Source organism: Bombus vancouverensis, unplaced genomic scaffold (genome assembly GCF_051014615.1).
Source record: "Bombus vancouverensis nearcticus unplaced genomic scaffold, iyBomVanc1_principal scaffold0028, whole genome shotgun sequence".
In the NCBI taxonomy this organism is placed as follows: Eukaryota; Metazoa; Arthropoda; class Insecta; order Hymenoptera; family Apidae; genus Bombus; species Bombus vancouverensis.
In genome coordinates this window covers 977,783-990,460 of record NW_027468919.1, presented here as the reverse complement: position 1 = coordinate 990,460, position 12,678 = coordinate 977,783, and the positions used below count along the sequence as shown (strand labels likewise).

Genomic DNA, 12,678 nt, shown 5'->3' with positions numbered 1-12,678 from the left:
CAGAACGGAGGACCAATTTCTGAGCGAAATGCGACCCTTTTGTTACGAAGAAGAGTCGACATTTTCGCCGAGAGATGCACCGGCGGAACCCGAAGCTAAGCGACGCAAGTTATCGGGCCACCAGACGAGGTGTCATTACTGGTACTCTCGGACACAGAATAAAGGACTGCCGCAAGAGGATGCAGAATGAACAGCAGAGGGATGCACGACGCCAGGAAGGAAGCCGACCGGCCGCACCGTCCAAGGCGGTTTGCTACAGGTGTCATGCGGAAGGCCATATCGCATCTAACTGCCCGGCACGACGGGACGGTAGACCAGGCCCCAAGGATGAGCGTAAAGTCAACTCCTGTGTCACGTAATTTTTGGGTTGGTTGGTGAAAATAAAATATAGTTGAGTCGTAACACAACTATTAACTTGGTTTTAATCAACCTTTATTATGAATTCAGCAATCACAATGTAACACGCACTGAATTAACATAAATCACAATTCACTCCAACCACGTTATGTCAGACTTAGTTACAACGATACATTAAGTACGCGACTTATAAGAGTAGAGACCGACATAGATATGTTGACTATTCTAAGGATACAGAATAAGTGAAGTCTTACTGACGATACTGTGTCTGAGGAAAGCTAGGGGTGGGGGTATCTAAGGACAAGGGACGGAATTTACGACAGGAAATACTCGCTTGGTCTGAACGACCTTAACTATAAAAATGCCAAGTGCCCCTGGTAGGCACTTAAGACTATTGAGGGTGCGCGCCAGGGATATGCAGGTATCTGGGTGCCATCCTGTCCGTGGTGTATGGCCTGGTCTCTGATATGAATTGACGTTACACCTGCGTGGTGGAGTCCCCAGCCGGTAGTTTAAGTCATCTGGGTGAGTCGTTCCCATTTTACTTCGATTCCGGAGCCGAGTGCTCATTAATTAGAGAATCTGTCGCTCCGAAATTCTCCGGTAGGAGAACGACAGATATAGTAGTTATGCGAGGAATAGGAAACACCTGCGTTAAGAGTACATCCCAGATCTTATCTACGGTACGCATTAACTGTTTTACATTGGAGATAACCTTCCACGTTCTGGCCGATAGTCACTTGCATTATGATATCATGATTGGCCGCGAGATCTTAAGCCAGGGTTTTGATGTAACTATTACACGGAATAGCGTTGATATTTGTAAAACGAAGACTATTAATGCCTGTAGTAAAACCTCCGAGGACGAGATCAATATCAATGCGGTTGACACTGACGTGGTTGGTAATGATAAAAGTCGGTTAATTTCTGTCCTCAAGAAATTCAAAGATTCATTCATTACGGGCTTCCCACGTACTCGCGTAAGCACGGGCCAGTTAGAAATGCGGTTAATCGATCCTAATGTTACCGTGCAAAGAAGTCCCTACCGACTTAGCGAAGAAGAGCGTAGGATAGTGCGTGAGAGAATAGACGAGTTAATTAGAGCAAAAATCGTGAGGCCGAGCAACTCACCGTTCGCGAGCCCTATCTTACTTGTAAAGAAGAAAGACGGCTCAGATAGACTGTGCGTAGATTTGCGGGCATTAAATAAAAATACGGTCGCGGACCGGTATCCCCTACCCCTCATCGCGGATCAAATCGCGAGATTGCAGAAGGCGAGATACTTCATTAGCCTGGACATGGCCAGCGGATTCCACCAAATCCCCATTCATCCCAATTCGACGGAATATACGGCGTTCGTTACACCCGACGGGCAATACGAGTACGTGACTATGCCGTTCGGATTGAAAAATGCACCATCCGTTTTCCAGAGGGCCATTCTCAACGCCTTAGGCGACCTCGCGTATTCGTTCGTTGTTGTTTACTTGGACGACGTCCTAATTATTGCCGACTCAGTAGATCAAGCCCTAGAAAGGTTGAGCACCGTATTAGATACCCTCGTGAAAGCCGGATTCTCCTTTAACTTTTCAAAATGCTCCTTTTTAAAGACATCGGTACTCTACTTGGGATATGTAATTCGTAACGGAGAAGTCCGTCCAAACCCGGGTAAAATACAAGCCTTGAGTTCTTTATCTGCACCGTCGACCGTCACACAACTTAGGCAATTCATAGGTTTGGCCTCTTATTTCCGAAACTTCATTCCCAAATTTTCACAAGTAATGAAACCCCTGTACGCACTTACCTCGAGTAACAAGAATATACCTTGGACGGATAGGCACGAACAGATAAGATAAAAGGTAATTTCCGTCCTGACTGACGCGCCGGTGCTAATGATATTTGACCCCAATTACCCCATAGAACTACATACGGACGCTAGCTAGGAAGGATATGGAGCAATTTTAATGCACAGGGTCGAAGGTAAAAATCGAATAGTGGAGTATTACAGCAAAAGAACTAGCCCTGCGGAATCTAGGTATCATTCCTACGAATTGGAAACGTTAGCAGTTGTAAACACCGTCAAGCACTTCCGTCATTACTTACACGGACGAGAATTTCTCGTTGTCACCGATTGCAACTCCCTGAAAGCATCCAGTAATAAGGTACACTTGAACGACAGGGTTTACAGATGGTGGGCTTACCTGCAAACTGTTACCTTTGACATTATGTACCGGGAAGGTAAACGAATGGCCCACGTAGATTTCTTTTCGTGAAATCCCGTAGACTTGGATCGCAGTACGTTCAGCAAAATTGTAGAGAAAGAAATTAACCTAACCGAAATCTCCGACGATTGGCTACTAGTGGAACAACGTCGCGACCCACAAATTTCCGAGATCGTCGATAAATTACAGAACGAAGAGCTCGCGGAAGACGTCGCGAATACGTATGAGTTACGGTCCGGCACCCTTCATCGTAAAATACAGAGAAAAGATAGAACTCTCTGCCTGCCCGTCGTTCCGAGAGGGTTTAGGTGGTCTGTTATTAACCATGTGCACTAGTCCATTATGCACTTAGGTTGGGATAAAACGCTTGAGAAACTGTACGAGTATTACTGGTTCGAAGGAATGGCGAAGTATGTTCACATATTCGTAGAGAACTGTCATGCTTGTCGAGTTTCAAAGGCAAGTTCGGGTAGAGTACAAGCCGAATTACATCCCATACCTAAGACCAGTATACCTTGGCATACGGTTCATATGGACATAACGGGCAAACTAAGCGGTAAAAACGATTCGAAGGAATACGTCATTGTGTTGGTCGACGCCTTTACTAAGTTCGTATACTTGCACCATACCCGTAAGATAGACTCCATTAACACCATTAAAGCGCTTAAGTCCGCTATATTATTGTTCGGCAGTCCCTGCCGGATAATAGCGGATCAGGGAAGATGTTTTACGGGCAAAGAATTGAGACTTTTGTCAAGATAAATACATAAAACTCCATTTAATTGCGACCGGAGCTAGTAGGGCCAACGGACAGGTAGAGCGTATTATGAGTACGCTAAAAAACATGTTCACAACAATAGAAACCACCGGGCGGTCCTGGCAAGACGCGATCGGGGAAATACAACTGGCCTTGAATTGTACCACCAACCGCGTGACTAAGTCAAGCCCGTTGGAACTACTAATCGGTAAAACAGCGAGACCCTACGGCTTATCCCTACCCGACAGTATCGAAGAAAGAGAAGTAAATATCTCCCATGTAAGACAGCAATCATCGAGAATACAGCTAATGGCTCCATTCACAACCAACACACCAACTGGCAGCTCTTCAGAGAAGTCTTTACACACTCAACCTCAGCCTTCACCCCACTAAAAACAAAGGAAGATATCGAAGCAGCCACGGAATACTTAAACACGAGCATAATAAACGCAATCCGCCTCTCCACACCGACAAAGCCATCTAACAGCAAACAAGAATATCCCCAATACATACTAAAAAAAATAGCAGAAAAACGTAGACTAAGAAGAGTATGGCAGACCCATAGAACACCGGAGGACAAACGCAAACTTAACAACGCAACTAGAAAGCTATCCAGAACCTTAAAAAACTATAAAAACGACTGTTTCCATAAATACCTCGCCAGCTTATCCCCCACAGCCGACGCCAACTACTCACTATGGAAGGTCTCCAGGAAACTCACACGCCCCCCACAAATAATCCCACCTATCCGCCGTCCGCAAGGTGGATGGGCGCGAAGCCCTATAGAAAAAGCCGACCTATTTGCTAAACACTTGTCAAAAGTATTCAAACCCCATTCCCCCAAAGCCGCCGCGGACGTTACTGAATACCTGCACACCCCCTTCCAAATGTCCCCTCCTATCGAACCCTTCTCCTCTGCAGAGACTATAGAAACAATCAGTCGCCTAAACCCCAAGAAAGCAGCAGGACACGACCTAATAAGCAATAAAGCAATCAAGGAACTTCCCACAAAAGGGATAGCACTCATCACATCGATTTTTAATGCTATCCTTCGCCTGGAACACTATCCTAAGGCCTGGAAAATCTCATTGATTACCCTCATCCCTAAACCCGGTAAACCGATATACGAAACCTGCTCCTATCGCCCAATCAGTCTTTTACCTACCCTGTCCAAACTATTCGAGAAGATGCTCACGAACCGACTCCTTCTAATCCTAGAGAACTTGAAAACACTCCCAGATCACCAATTCGGCTTCCGAAAACATCATTCTACAGTAGAGCAAATCCACCGCTTAACTCATACGATCAGCCAAACACTCGAAAAGAAAAAATATTGCTCAGCGGTTTTCCTAGACATCCAACAGGCATTCGACAAAGTATGGCATGAAGGGCTACTATACAAGATTAAAAAGATCCTACCTCACCCCTACTACTCCATCCTAAAATCTTACCTAACCAATAGACAATTCATGGTTAAATGCCTAGACGCCACTTCCGCAACATTCCCAATAGAAGCCGGCATACCCCAAGGTAGTGTCCTCGGACCCATACTGTACTCCATCTACACTGCCGACCTACCCATATCAAACGATATAACAATAGCGACATTTGCAGACGACACAGCGCTATTAGCTACCCACGCAGACCCGGTAATAGCCTCATCCACTCTCCAGCGAAGTCTCGACTCCATGGAAAAGTGGTTTCACAAATGGGGCTTCAAAGTCAACGAAAAGAAATCCTCACATGTAACCTTCACGCTCCGAAAACAAACCTGCCCCCAGGTCACCATCAACAATGCAACAATCCCTAGCAGGGACACAGTCCGATACCTGGGCATGACCCTGGACAGGAGACTAACGTGGAAGACACACATCTCAGATAAAACGAAGCAACTAAAGGACAAACTAAAAAAACTCTATTGGCTCACGGGCCGACGCTCCAAACTAAACATACAGAATAAAATTACCCTCTACAAGACCGTAATAAAACCTGTCTGGACCTACGGAATCCAACTATGGGGAACAGCAAGTAACTCCAACATTGAAATACTCCAACGCTTTTAATCGAAAACGCTAAGATCCCTAATTGACGCACCTTGGTATGTAACCAATGAAACAATACACCGCGACCTCAAGATACCCACCGTCAAAGAGGAAATAGCAAAATATAGCGACAGATATAGCAAAAGAATCAACAAACACCGAAACCCCCTAATCACTGGACTACTCGATACGACGGACCAGATTCGCAGGCTGAAGAGGCACTACCCGCTAGACCTAACCGTTAGATTCATTTAATTATCCAAATTAAGCATATGCACTTACTTATAATACTTATAAATTATACCTATCTATAATAAGTATTAACTTATTGTAAATAAACAGCCATGTCACTGCGCCACGCCAGAAAAATTACTGAAAATTCTCAACGCAAGAATTGATTGTAATTTCAACAAATAAATAAAAAAAAAATGTAAGACAGCAGGCGATAAAGAATATAGAAACAAGCGTCAAATACGATAAGGATAGGTTCGACGAAAACAAAGCTAAAATAGTTAGGTTCAACCTTGGCGATTTCGTATTACGTTATAAAGGCATACCATATAACGTAATACGTTCTAACGTCATACCATATAACGTAATACGTTATAACGCCATACCATATAACGTAATACGTTATAACGTCACACCATATAACGTAATACGTTATAACGTTATAATATATAACGTAATACGTTATAACGTCATCCCATATAACGTAATACGTTATAACGTCATACCATATAACGTATTACGTTATAAAGTTATAGCATATAACGTTATACGTTATAACGTCATAGCATACAACGTATTACGTTATAACGTTACAAAATATAACGTAATACGTTCTAACGTCACACCATATAACGTAATACGTTATAACGTCATACCATATAACGTAATACGTTATAACTTCATACCATATAACCTAATACGTTATAACGGCATACCATATAACGTAATACGTTATAACGGCATACCATATAACGTATTATATTTCTGTTAACCGACTGAACAGTTTACATTCATCTGTTTTCGAGACGCCGCGCACACACATACATCCACACGCTGATATTCACTTACAAGTATCTCTACTACACATTTAACCCAGTCCAACACAGAAAATTATACATATCTCAACAAATGTTATAAATTAATAGTTTAGACGTTATAAATTAATTGCTTATATGTTATATATTAATGGCTTAAATGTTATAAATTAATAGCTTAAATATTGTAAATTAATTTCTCAAGTATTGTAAATTAATGGCTTAGACGTTATAAATTACTAGTTACAATGTTGTTATTTGATATTTTTTTTTATTTACCTTATATTTAAATTCTTCTTGGATGTTCACTGTCCGGAATTTCAGGCACGAAAGAGCTCGCGCGCGACTTCCGCGTTCCTTATATGTCTTGACAAGGTGTCGAGATGTCAATCAAACGTTAACGATCTCTTGACATAGGAAAGGATGGGTTTTCCATTATAACAAAATCAAATTGAACAATTTTAATCGTAATTTTTAATTTTTATCGTAAATTGGCGCCTTCGACGATTTAATACGGTATCCATTTTTATCATTTTAATAGTTTCTACAAACTAAGACCGGAATTTCAGGCACGAAAGAGCTCGCGCGCGACTTTCGCGTTCCTTATATATCTTGACAAGGTGTCGAGATGTCAATCAAACGTTAACGATCTCTTGACATAGGAAAGGATGGGTTTTCCATTATAACAAAATCAAATTGAACAATTTTAATCGTAATTTTTAATTTTTATCGTAAATTGGCGCCTTCGACGGTTTAATACGGTATCCATTTTTATCATTTTAATAGTTTCTACAAACTAAGACTAAATTCACACCTCCTTGATACTAGTTTTCGACTATCAATTAGTTTGAACAAAAAGGGAAAAGAGCCTAACGGCAGTCGATGACGTTACTGTGAAATATGTTATGGTATTTAAATAATCAGCCAGATAAAATTCATATTAATCATTATATTATATTATCGATATTCGTTCATTTACTCGTGCTAATTACAAAATAAAATGTTCTCTTTTCTTGAATAACACCTACATCACCGTCTGCGATATTTAAATTTCTTATTTAATGCTTATTTAAAAGTCAGGTACCTTTTTAATTCCTCTCAAGTTAAACGAGTAAATTTACTCGTTATAGTTGTAACATAAAATGGCTATTTTCTTCAATACCACTTGCATCGCTGTACGTGATACAAATATTAATTATGTATCGTATAATATGTACCAATTGGCTGTAATCGCGGTTAGGTATTTCTTCGTTTGATCTATCAAGAGATCTATTAGGCTATTAGCGAAACACTTATTGATTCCTCAAAGATGTATCTTAACTTAAATCTTAAAGATTAACTAAATGATTATATTTGATTAGTATTCGACAGTGTCTATCATATTCAGCCATCTTCTTTTATAATTGATACTGCTCGGATCAATTATTTTATAATAAATTGCAGATTATGCCACGGTATATTATAAGATATTTGTCTATAGCTCCTTTTTTCTAATTCATTGATTTTATTAGTAGTCTCGTTGGTTTTTCCTGTGAGTATCTGCTGTACGTACATTTCCATTATGCTCAGATTTTTAACATCGTTGTACGAATATGTGCGTGTTCTAGCAGTAAACATTGGTTTCGTTAAAATGAATGTAAGTAAACTTGGAATTATAATTGTAATTGACAACGATGACGATTAAGAACGTGGTTACACTTAATCGTGTGCATGATATTATCAGAAATTGTGATTGTAATTAACAATAATTCAAACAAAATTCAAAGAATTGAAATACGATATATCACCTATTTATATGCTTCAACACCTTCTTTCTTTTTTTCTTCTACGTGGAGAAATCCTCATGGACACTCCGCTGCATTCTGGAGAATTAGTGGAGTAGTTCCAGACTCCTACTGACAAAAACTCCACGGTGGCCAACCTACACGTTTGGCAGCAGTGCCCGAGACCTCTTGGAAATTACTGCCGGTACACTCCCCGCGTCTTCTCGTTAGGCCTATCCTATGAACTAACTAACTAAATGTGGCGTTAGGGGAGACGATTGTCCTCCCCCCCCCCAAAGTAGGCCTACCCAAATTTCAATTAAAAGTGAGTGTGTTAAGAAGTTATAAATACCCTGTTTCGAGGAAAGTTTTTTCTTTTTGGCGCAGAGCGCTTGTCACGCAGGAGAAGCCGCCAGTAACGAAAGGCTTAACCCGCCACGACACCCGATCGGGTCTGCGACGTGTGATTGTTTACGCCATGAGTTCTTAAGCCACGTCGCCATCTACGTAGCCACTGACAAGTCAGAATTTACCAGCCCCACCGACTTGGAGGAGGAGTTGGCACTTGGCACTACTGGGCGTGAACAGTGCAATGCAACAGTGTAACCAATGATACCACTAGCACCTTTGGGACCCAACATGCCTAGGTATCCCTAATAACAGCGGAGATTCGTGGAATTCAATATTTAACCTCGAGCATTAAAAGTTCTAACTCCATTGGATTTGACAGGGTCCAGGATTAACACAATGCAAATCAGCTGATGTGCGCTGTATAAAGCAGCTATATGGAGTACAATGCGCATCGAACTGCCTCTGTATCCCGAATAGCAGCGGAGATTCGTTGAATTGAATATTTAGCCTGGAGCATTACAAATTCTAATTGCATTGGATTAGACAGGGAAAAGAGATGACATAGTGCAAACCGACTGAAGTGCGCTGTATAAAGCAGCCAATGTGGAGTACAACGCGCATCGAGCTGCCTATGTATCCTGAGTAGCAGCAGAGATTCGTAGAATTCAATATTTAGCCTTGAGCATTAAAAATTCTAACTGCATCGGATTTGACAGGCAAAAGAGATGACATAGTGCAAACCGACTGATGTGCGCTGTGTAAAGCAGCAAATGTGGAGTACAACGCGTATCGAATTGTCGAAATTTGTCCAATAGCAGCGGAGATTCGTAGAATTGAATATTTAGCCTTGAGCATTAAAAATTATAATTGCATCGGATTTGACAGGAAAAGAGTGAACATAGCGCAAACCAGATGATGTGCGTTGTATTTGGCATCAAACGTGGAGTATAACGCGCATCGAATTGTCTACATATCCTCAATAGAAGCGGAGATTCGTTCAATTACATATTTAATCTTCAATATTGATAGCTGTGGTTGCATTGGATTTTACTTATACTATATAACGTAATGCGTTATAGCGTTATACTATATAACGTAATACTATATTACTGAATGTACTCTATTACGTGAAGGCTGCCAACTTAATACGCGGCGCTTCGTTCCGCAGTTCGTTTACTTTCTTGACCAGCGACTTCTTCAGAACTCTCTGGTTGCGATTCCTACTGACGACTGGTTACGGGCAACTGCTGTGTTGACCCACTTGCCTCCCTTTCTATTCTTACCATATCCCCACTCTACCTGTCTTAATATCCGTCCGCGATCATGGTAACGTTCGCCTTCTGCTCAGTATGTGAAGGAACGGCAAAACGTAATATGATATAACGTAATTCAATTTAACGGAATACGTTATAATGTAATGTATTATAACGTAATACTATATCTCGTAATCGTAATGGCAGTCGCCTACCCCGTCCAAGAACTCCTCGAACGCTGTCCATTCGCTGTTGGGCGACACATATACGGCCACTACCACCATTCCTGACCATTCGACCGCTGCGTATCCGTTGCCGCGCTCCAGCGGATCCCTGTGGGCGGACGATGCCGGCGCTGATGTCCAGGTGACAGCCGTCTGTATCTCCGGCGCAGTCCGGAGCGTCCAGGACTCTGTATGGCTCGGCCACCACCGCTAGGGCAACCGTGCTCTCCAGAATGGTTTGGAAAAGCAGGTCTTGACTGTCCCAGATTGTTCTGGAGGGTGCGCACCCTTAATCTTAATCACCTAAGTTCATGGCTTCAATCGCCGCTTCCTCCGCTCCAACCTCCTTGCTCGCGGCTTTAGGAGTCAGGGATTTCCTGCGGCCATCCTTCCTTGTTACCGTTTTCTACCGCGGACCCATCGGTCGACGGTATGGTTCTGTACAAAGAGAAACTTAGAAACGAATTAATCGTCCTGCGTAATGTCTATCGTGATCGTGATGTATATGAAACTTTTCAAAGTGTCCAATTAGTCGTCATTTGAAGTTGATTTTGAGTTGATAGGGCGAGCCTATAATTCAATGTTTCCCCTTGACAAAAGAAATTGTATTTTGATGTTACTAGCGGGTCCAGCCGTTGATACATGTTAATCGACGTTACGATCGAACCGGCCGCGGGCCATCGTCCGATAGATCTGTCGCGGCACTCGACAACAAATACCGCCACTAACTAATACCGGACAACGGTAGCGCAGTGGTTAGCGCCTTAGGTTACGAACGTTCGGGACTCGGATTCGAATCCCGGCGCCCGTAGTCCGATTTTTCTTCCACGCATCTAAATTAGAAAAATATAGCAGTACCCCAGCAGCGACATCTACAGCCAGCAGCTACAATTATTACAGACAACATAGACGCCTCAGATCGAATTAAGATCTATTTGCAGATGCTTCGATGAGAAATTATCCAAATGTTTTTCAATAGCTTTTCTACCCTTCCAACATCATTTTTGCCGATTGAAAGTATAAAATCGTACACGAACGTACCATTTCTCCCTTCTTATTAAAATATTATACTATTGCATCATTAAAATGTTGAAACGTTAAAATATAAAATTTCTTTCATCGAGGCATTAAGGTACAACCTGTTATCGTTCTTTTGTTAAGATCTCTTCGATAGAAAAAATGAAGCTTCTACATCTTTTATTTCATCGACAAAATGTTGTTTTAATTGAATTGTTGAGGTTCTTTTGATCAAAATGATACCGAACATGAAAGTAACCCCGAAAAGTTCGATTAGACGCATAGTTCGATTAGCTACGTTGGAGATGGACTTCCTTCGGACATGACATTCTGAGATTGAATACGCGAGGCTTCTTTTCGCTCTAACATATACAACTTCCATCGTTTGCGAATTAGTCCAAGTTGATGCAGGCACCGCTACGAGGGTGTAATTAATTTCTAATTTCAATATCGTGTTATATCTCAGTTGCTTTCTGTGTTCCTTATTGTTACGTTCGATGTATATAGAATGTATAACCCCAAATCAGGTACTTGCCGTCAATTTGTAAACAGTGATTGTTAACAAATTTTAAAATATGATGTAGAAGAAAATGTTCATCACGTTAAAAATGAAAATTGCCGGACAAAATAGAAGAAAGGCCTCGATGTAACAATATAGATAATTGCATTGTAATGACAATTCTGCCCGAGCAGTCGAGGTAAACAGGCGCGAGTAAATGTGCTCCAGTGTTAGTGCGATAAATAGTGAATTTAGGAGGTTAAAACGTTAACGAACACTGTCACATGGTAAAAGTTTCAAAATGCAACAACCAATACCGCCGCCAAACAAAAAAGGGTGACATATGTTTCATAAATCAAGCTACAAATACGTTAAGCAGAAAACAACCAATTAGCAAAGAACAGGAAAGCCTATAAAAGAAATGGAAACGTTGCAAAAGCAGGAAGAAAATAGGTACAATAACGAACTATCCTATCAAGATGAAAACTGGAAGGTAGCAACAGCTCACAAAAGGCGTAAAATAATCCTAAATACAAGCGCTATAAAAATTCCCGATACAGAAATGCACCAGTGGCTACAGGACATCCCACTCCGAAATTCTTTCAGCTCACTGATAAAAGACGAAGATACGAGTTCAGAGGAAGAAATGACAACACATATCGTTAAACCACCACCGATCTACATTCATGCTCAAATAACAGATACCCTTATTGAACTATTAAACAACACTGTCGGAAGAGAAAACTACAGTATAAAGGAATTAAAACTGGAACAAGTCAAAGTGCAAACAAATACTCCAAAAATCTTTCGAAAAGTGGCGCAAGTATTAAACATACTATACATCATACATACCAGCTCAAAACAGAAAAGAACCACAAAGTAGTAATTAGAGATCTATACCCAAGAACAAACACCAAAAATATATGCAAGGAACTAACAAAAATCGGGCACCAAGTAAGAACAATAAATAATATAACCAGATACGATACAAAACAGTCATTGTCACTGTTTCTAATAGAACTCACGTGGCGTGGAGTCTGCTTTGTGTAGAGAGTCGCCGGACGTAACAAGCAGATATATTTACGAAGGCGTTACCGAAACCAAGATTTCAATATTTACGACAAAAATTAGGTCTGAAAAATAACAATGA

General features: G+C 41.2%; 1 protein-coding gene across 2 annotated transcripts in view; it reads right to left on the bottom strand.

Moving 5' to 3' along the window:
* Positions 1-7,355: 7,355 nt before the first annotated feature.
* Positions 7,356-12,678, bottom strand: part of LOC117163013 (omega-amidase NIT2-A-like) — a 30,578-nt gene continuing 25,255 nt past the window's right edge. The window contains exons 9-10 of one of the 2 annotated variants that reach the window (XM_076626658.1): positions 10,004-12,661; positions 7,356-9,875 (exon numbers count right to left, since the gene is read on the bottom strand). The gene's annotated coding sequence lies outside the window, so the exon portion shown is untranslated. Of the gene's footprint in view, positions 12,662-12,678 lie in introns of both variants that reach the window. The other variant, XM_076626659.1, reaches the window with a different exon arrangement.